The 7,893-nt window shown below is 36.9% G+C and overlaps 1 pseudogene across 1 annotated transcript in view; it reads right to left on the bottom strand.

Moving 5' to 3' along the window:
• Positions 1-331: 331 nt before the first annotated feature.
• Positions 332-7,893, bottom strand: part of LOC311079863 (ATP-binding cassette sub-family C member 12-like) — a 36,954-nt pseudogene continuing 29,392 nt past the window's right edge. The window contains exons 25-29 of the transcript in view: positions 5,709-5,868; positions 4,307-4,385; positions 2,693-2,806; positions 2,460-2,624; positions 332-424 (exon numbers count right to left, since the gene is read on the bottom strand). The product of the transcript in view is annotated as an ATP-binding cassette sub-family C member 12-like (transcript). The remainder of the gene's footprint in view (positions 425-2,459; positions 2,625-2,692; positions 2,807-4,306; positions 4,386-5,708; positions 5,869-7,893) is intronic.

Here is a 7,893-nt window from a genome sequence, read left to right as displayed (position 1 = left end):
CATTTAAAGCTTAGTCTGTAACTGTTGTGTCTAAATGACAAAATATGAAGATAGACATATAACGCACATGAACAAAAATGTGCAGAGCCCTCTGAATCTTTAAAAGATTCAGTTGACTGTAAAAAAAAAAGTGCAAATCCATGGGCTTTTAGGCTACCTGTAAATGTAATGTTAAAGAGAAGTGTGGCAGTGTGCTATGCTGTATTCTTCATATTAGTGATAGCTTATAAGGTCACACACACATTCTGCGAGATTCATGTACATATAGATGTGGTGAACCACTTCCGGTATCGATCAAATTCTGCATTCTGTGAGAATGTTTCTGAGCGCTTCACGAGTTGGCTCGATTAGCTGCTGCTAGAAGAGAGGCAAACAGAGAGTCCGGCCTCTGTACCAGGTCCTGCGGCGGGTCAAACTCCACCACCTGGAGAAAACACAACAGGGCTTATGTTCACCTCACTCTTAAAGCTCCAATATGTAATATTTTTTCACCACAAGAGGGCGCAGTTTCCAACAATAACAAAAGCGAAGCTTGATGACGCTATGAAGGAGGTCACGATGGGAGATGTCGTTTTTAATGCGTTTTCACCATCTAGCGATGTATCTAAATGGAATTAATGAATCATGATCACGGATGAGGTAATTTATTGGTTTTTGTATTACCTGTATGTCTGATCGAATTATTTTATGTCATCATAATTAATGAACTGCAAGGAATGTGAAATGTTATGCTATATTATCCCGTTACAACTTACAGCTATTTGTCATTAATTTATATCTATTAAAATCATCTTCACTGTAACTATTACGTTACTTGTACAATAAAAAAAAAAATTGATTTACACTATCAATACACTCGCGAGAGCAGAGTCTCTGTCAAGTCCAAGATTGTCGCGCAGCTCTCTCCATCTCGAAAACGCCTGGCCGATATTTATCCGGTTTTATTCCTCCGTTTGTCACACAGTCTGCGTGTATCCGATTATGGACGCTTTCGTTTTGTTGGCACTTCAATACTCGCCAAAGAGTAATCGTGATCCATAACAACAATAACCATACCGTCTATGGCTATAACGCTATAACCACCACTTCCGCATTTGACCATGTGATATTCCGGTGTGGTGGAATATCACATGGTCCACAGCGGAAAAAAAGGATAGTGCGGACATTGCGTCACTGAGAGGCAACATTTCTTTTCCGGGACGGACAGTTATTTAAAATCGGAATTTCTCTGAAATAAAAAAATCTTTGGAGACTTTTGAGATATTGTAAGTACACAACTGGAGGAAATATATCACACTGTGCAAGTTATTTTCGGAAATTTTATTACAAAATTGTTACATATTGGAGCTTTAATGTAAGAGCGATTGTGTCGAGGCTTTCCGTTCTCATCCACTTCCATTTAGTTTAGCTGCTGTACAAAAACTGCCTGTTATGCTGCAAACTATGGAAGATTGTTTCCGCCACTAAATAAAACATTTTAAAAGATCATTGCGACTTTTGATCTCACAATTGCGAGTTTAAATCTCACAATTCTGACTTTATTTCTTTTGAGAATTGCGAGATATAAAGTCAATTGTGTGAAATAAAGTCGCAATTGCATGTTATAAAGTCAGAATTCAGACTTTTTTTCCCGCATTTGCGAGTTTATATCACGCAATTCTGACTTTATAACACGTAATTGCAACTTTATATCGTGCAATTCTGACGTTATTTCTCAGAATTGCGACTTTATTTCTCACAATTCTGACTTCATATCTCGCAATTGTGAGAAAAAAAGTCAGAATTGTGAGATAAAAAGTCGCAACTACTATTATTTATTTATAGTGCTGGGAAAAAATTAATCGCGATTAATCGCATCCAAAATAAAAGTTTGTGTTTGCATAATATATATGTGTGTACTGTGTATAATTATTTTGTATATATAAATACACACATATGCATGTATTTATTTAAGAAATATTTGCATGTATATACTGTATATACATTTATACATAATTTATATTATATATAAATATAAATAATTTATATATAAATAAATAAAAATCTTAAATATATAAATGCATGTGTGTGTATTTATATATACAAAATAATTATACACAGTACACACATATATATTATGCAAACACAAACTTTTATTTTGGATGCGATTAATCGCGATTAATTTTTTCCCAGCCCTATTTATTTATTATTCAGTGGCGGAAACAAGCTTCCATAGCAAACTGATATTTGTCATCATATTATTTTAATTTATAATCATAATCATTTTACCATTTACATCATTCTGTTATTCTTCCGGTTATTAGCTGCGAATGAATCGGAAGTGCCCACAAAATCACAGAAAATAGCTTATGCGTTGCTACACAAGGGGAATAGAGGTCTTCAATAATGCTATCAGACAGTAATGTACTGTATTTAGTTGAATGTAATGTCAATTTATATATTAAAAAGTAGTGGATTACCTTGCCCTGCTCCATGACGAGTATGCGGTCACTCTCCAACACGGTGTTAATCCGGTGGGCGATTGTGAGCACTGTGCAGTGCTGGAAACCCTCTCTGATGGTGCGCTGGATCATGCTGTCAGTCTCGGAGTCTATAGACGCCGTCGCCTCATCCAATAGAATGATCTATGAACACGACTTGATCAGACCCATGTTAAGAGCAAGGGATTCTGGTGTGTGTTTTGTAGTCTTACTTTGGACTTACGGAGCAGTGCTCTGGCCATACACATGAGCTGCCGCTCTCCAACTGAGAAGTTCTCTCCGTTCTCCACTACTGGAGAGTGTAACTTGTCTGGCAGCTTAGCAATCTGCAAGAGAGAGAAAGAGAAGTGCGGATAACACCTGAATGCTTGAGTCTTTATTTTATATACTATGACCATTATATTCAATTACTGTTTCTCCTTTCTTTTTTATGTTACCGTGGACCAAAGTGTGAAAGGTACGGAGAAGAATTTAAGCAGATGTTACGTCTGTTTCATCACTATAGTGCAGCTCACAGTAACTTATTACTTTTACTACACACTCTTATATTGTGTGTTTCTTTCTTTTTTGCTCTCTCAATAAATTATATCCTCACATAAAAGGCTAGATTAACTTCATGGGCCAGTTGTTCAAAAAATTTAATCTGGATCAAAATGATCTGGATTTGGAAATCCCATGTTTTGCTATCCAGGATCAGGTAATCCATCTTACTTTTGTGCCGGTTTTTCAAAGCAAAATTGGATTGGATCGCCCTGATCTGGATGTAGACTTTTTCCGATTACCAAATCTGGATTACTGGTGATCTACAGAAGCCCCAAAGGGACATGGTCATGTAAAAAATATGAGATAGGGAAAAAATATATTTCAATGCTTTTGCGTTCTCTCAGAAAGGTTTTGTATAGCGTTCACCAAAAGAACTTTGTGTTAGCTTGCAAAGATCTTTTGACTGGTTCATCTCTTATGATTGTGCCAATGTAGTTTAGAAACAGTGATAAAACACTTTGAATTAAATATTATTTTTTTGTTTGATTTTTACAGCTGTTTGGGGACTATTTAATGGCGCCAAAATCTCTTTTTAACTTTACAGTAGGCTACCTAAAGTCTTTAGAAGTAGACATTAGGCTACATATTATGTAATACTTTAACAGTTAAGCTAATCAAAAGCAAAATAAAAATATAAGTGTGTATATTACATGATACAAATGTTGTATGTTTGACCAATTTTAAAGTTTTACTACATTTTATTCCTGGAATTGACTTGAAATCCTACCCCCTGTTGGGATCAGGATAATCCTGTTTTTTTGGATCAAAGTTATCCAAATCCTACTGACAAGTTTTGAACCACACAAACTGAAGGTTTGATCCAGATTAAAACTAGGATTGGATTCCATGATCTAATCTGATTTCAGATTCCTTCTTTCCCTTTTGAACAACCCATTTTCAAGATTTGATCCAATCCGATAACCAAAATCCGATCAGCTTACCTTTGAACAACTGGCCCCATGATGTTTGAGCTGCTCCTATTAGAAACCATGAGTGGTGAAATAATGAAACTATGGCACCCCGCTGATCACCTGAAAAGCTAACTTTATCATATACAGTGAAAGAAGTAGAAGTGCATCATTATTTAAAACAGGTAATGTTGATCAAGTCTGAAACCTGTAGCTGAAAAAGAGTGAGCATTCAGGCTGTGTTCTACTATTTGAAAAATGAGGAACATATTTGGAGAAGCCCTCTGACACAAGATCTAGAGAAGTACGTACTTGAAACATAATCAAAACTATATCCAGTATTGCTTGCGGGCCTTGTGTAGAGCGAGTCTTTACCGTGTCCTTCATGAAGGTCTTTTCTAACGCCAGCCAGAGCTCCTCATCTTTGTAGTTGTTAAACGGGTCCAGGTTATACCTACACACAGTAAATCACACACACACACACACACACACACACACACACACACTGAAGGCACAGTTCCTCAATCTGCACATTACAACATGTACAAGAATACAATACACAAAAATGTACACAAGATTGAGGGGTAACACTTTATAATAACTGCACACTATTAATCATTAGATAAGCATTAGTAAACAGTTAATTCGTCATTTATAACGCATTAATAGACATTAATAAGCAGTTTATAAATACAGTTATAAATGCTTTGTTCTTGATTTATAAACATATCTATAATGTGCTTAATAATTGTATTTTCATACTTTATTAATGATCAATTTATCATTTTCAAATGAAATGTTGCATTATTTACAAACCAGTTATTAAGGAGTTGTCAGTGGTTCATAAGATCACTTAGAAAGTGTAAGTAAAAGATTAATAAACTGTTTTAAAAACATTATAATTTCACACATACTGTATAGTAATAGTTACTTAGTGTGTTAATAAATGCTTTATTAACATGTATTTCTACTGTAATTCAGGGTTAATTCAGGTAGTTATAAAGCATTTATTAGTGGTCAGTTAACTATGTTTGTGAGCTCATCTAAAGTGAGGACTAGTTATGCCTTGTAAAGCATTTATAAAGGAGATTTAAAGACTGTTAAATATTTTTATGTTCTGTATCACTGTGTGTGTTTCTTTCTTTTTTTCTGTTTTGAAGAAAACTGAGCCTTTAAATCTCCTTTATAAATGCTTTACAAGGCATAACTTTAGATGAGCTCACAAACATAGTTAACTGACCACTACTAAACGCTTTATAACTGCCTGAATTTACTACATTTACTTACACTTTCTAAGTTATCTTATGAATCAATGAATCAATCAAACACCTAGTTTGTAAATAATGGTAAATAATGTAACTAGTTTGTAAACAATGCAATACTTCATTTAGAAATGTTAAATTGATCATTAATAAAGTATGAAAATACAATTAATAAACACATTATAGATATGTATAGCTGTATTTATAAACGCTTATTAATGTCTATTAATGCTTTATAAATGATGAATGAACTATTTAGTAATGCTTAACTAATGATTAATAGCGTGCAGTTATTATAAAGTGTTACCGATTGAGGTTATAAGTATCGAGGATAATTGCCATTTTATTTTTCGATATCACACAATGAATGTTGCCTTATTTCAGTTCAGGTCATTTCAATGAATAAGACTGCTAGAATAAGTACTTATTGTGAATTTAAAAAAAAAAGGAGTAAAGTAAATTGAATCATCGTGACGTAATGAATAGAAGTGTAGAGTTGGTCGGTGAGAGGTCACCTGACAGTGCCGATGAAGAGTACAGGATCCTGTGGGATGACGGACAGTTGGCTGCGAAGATCTTTCAGGCCCAGCTTGCAGATGTCCACATCATCTATCAGAATAGTGCCCTCAGCCGGCTCTGCCAAACGGAACAACGCCACACCCAGAGAGGACTTCCCTGAGTCAGAAAGAGAGCGAAACTATATGAGATGCAGAACATCCTCATTTATATTACATGACTTTACTTCTTCGGGGAATCTGAGATTTTACGACAGCGGACATGGAGGGTGGCTGGCACCGGAAGGAGGGTCCCAGCAAACACAGAACGTTGGCACAACGTAGCCAACTTTCTAACAACGTTTTAAAAACATGGCCAAAAGGTTGCTATAACTACGTTGTGTAGTGAAGGTTGTTACAGCGTTGTCACAATGTTGACATTAAACCACCATTCAGGGCCATTGCTTAAGGTTGTGTCAACGGTGTCTGGACAATCACTGGACTACATATGTACTCGTCACTGCCCTGAAGCGCGAAAATCAGCCTTTTAAATTCCAACCACCTGTTGTTGAGCTCATTGTGATCTCATTCATCATCGAGCAAGGATACGTGAGTATTGCGTTTAATTTAGCCTACCTCAGCTATCAAACACTAGCCTGGTTCTACCAGACTCTCGTACATTTCATTTGTACAGAGAGTCTGGCCTCTCTCCATTGAGAAACGTTTACTTCCTTGAAGGCGGGTTCTCTGTTGAAGTTCAAAACTATTGGATCTGCCCAGAGTCACTCAGGATCTGCCATAGCCAATCGCTAACGTGTGGTCGTCCGAATGATCAGAGGATTATGTTTAGAATAAGATGTCTGTCTTTTATAAAGTTTATAAAGCGACGAGAATACTTTTTGTGCGCAAAAACAAACAAAAATAACGACTTTATTCCACTATTCATTTCCTTCTCTCTGTTCCTCGAGTCTTGATAGAGCAGCGCGTCTGTGTTGTACGTCACACGTAGGCTCACTATTGGCCGACGCTAGTCATGTGTGTGATCACATCACCGTCATCGTTCTCAGCCACTCCCTCTATTCGCTGATTGGTCCTACAAAAAATTGATTTCTGGAAACCTAAGAATATACAGCAGTCCCAGATGTAGTACTGAAGGAAAATGAAATTGAGCGGAAGTACGTAGGAGGGCGGAGCCAGGCTAATCAAACACAACCTACAACTTTAATTTCTAATGTGATTAACGAAGCATCGCTCGCACTGTTTAGTTTTTCGTTTGATTTTTCCGCTATTTAGTCTCATTCGTTTCTTTGCTCCTCTGGATTTGTGGATGTTTCCCCGGTGACACCTGCTTTCGGCTACTGTCCGCCATACAGACCCGGTTTTGTTCATTAAATGTTCTGATCTGCCTTTGCTTTTTATATTTTATTTATTATACTTGAAATAAATTTGAATATTCGTTTATTTCTTTTTTTCACAAATGTATGACTTTTGGAAGTGCAATTTGATTATATGCAGTTTAATTAACGAAACCTTCTGTCATTTTTACTCTTCAAAGTGTAGGTTACACTTGCAGGTGTTGATAGCCCCATTAAATAATATAGATAAACAATAAATGATAAAAAGTATATAATTATCTAACAAAATACACCATATAAAAATATTGTCAGAACGTCGTCTCTCAGTTGCTGAATGTCGCTGTCACGTCTTAAAATTATACGTTGTTACAATGTTGCGAGCACGTAGACAGCGACGTTGCCATAGCAGAAATGCAACGTGCCACAGACGTTGCCACAACGTAAATGTGTTTGCTGGGGTGTGTTGGACGGCAGGTGTGTGGTAACGGAGTCAGAGGAGAAGTTGGAACAACAAGCCGGCAAGCACGTGGAGATCGCCTTTCTGTGGGAGCAACAGTGGACGGCTCAGTAGAACCCCGGCGGGGGAAAGTTTCGTTACCATCGGACAGGCTGTGCCAACCAGTGTTGCCAACTTAGCGCCTTTGTCGCTATTTTTAGCGACTTTTCAGACCCCTTTAGCGACAATTTTTCAAAAAAGCGACTAGCGACTAATCTAGCTACTTTTTGAACAAACCTCAGTAACCTCCAAATGTTGCCAGCATGAGTCCTGCGAGCGCGAGATTTGCTTTCTCCTTGCCGTCACACACCTCTCTCTGCATCTACCCTGTTCTGTGAATGGCTGAGGGCAGCAG

This window comes from Abramis brama (genome assembly GCF_963993115.1).
Source record: "Abramis brama genome assembly, chromosome: 3".
Lineage (NCBI taxonomy): Eukaryota > Metazoa > Chordata > Actinopteri > Cypriniformes > Leuciscidae > Abramis > Abramis brama.
The sequence above is the reverse complement of the archived record's forward strand: the minus strand, read 5'-3'. Positions and strand labels throughout refer to the sequence as shown.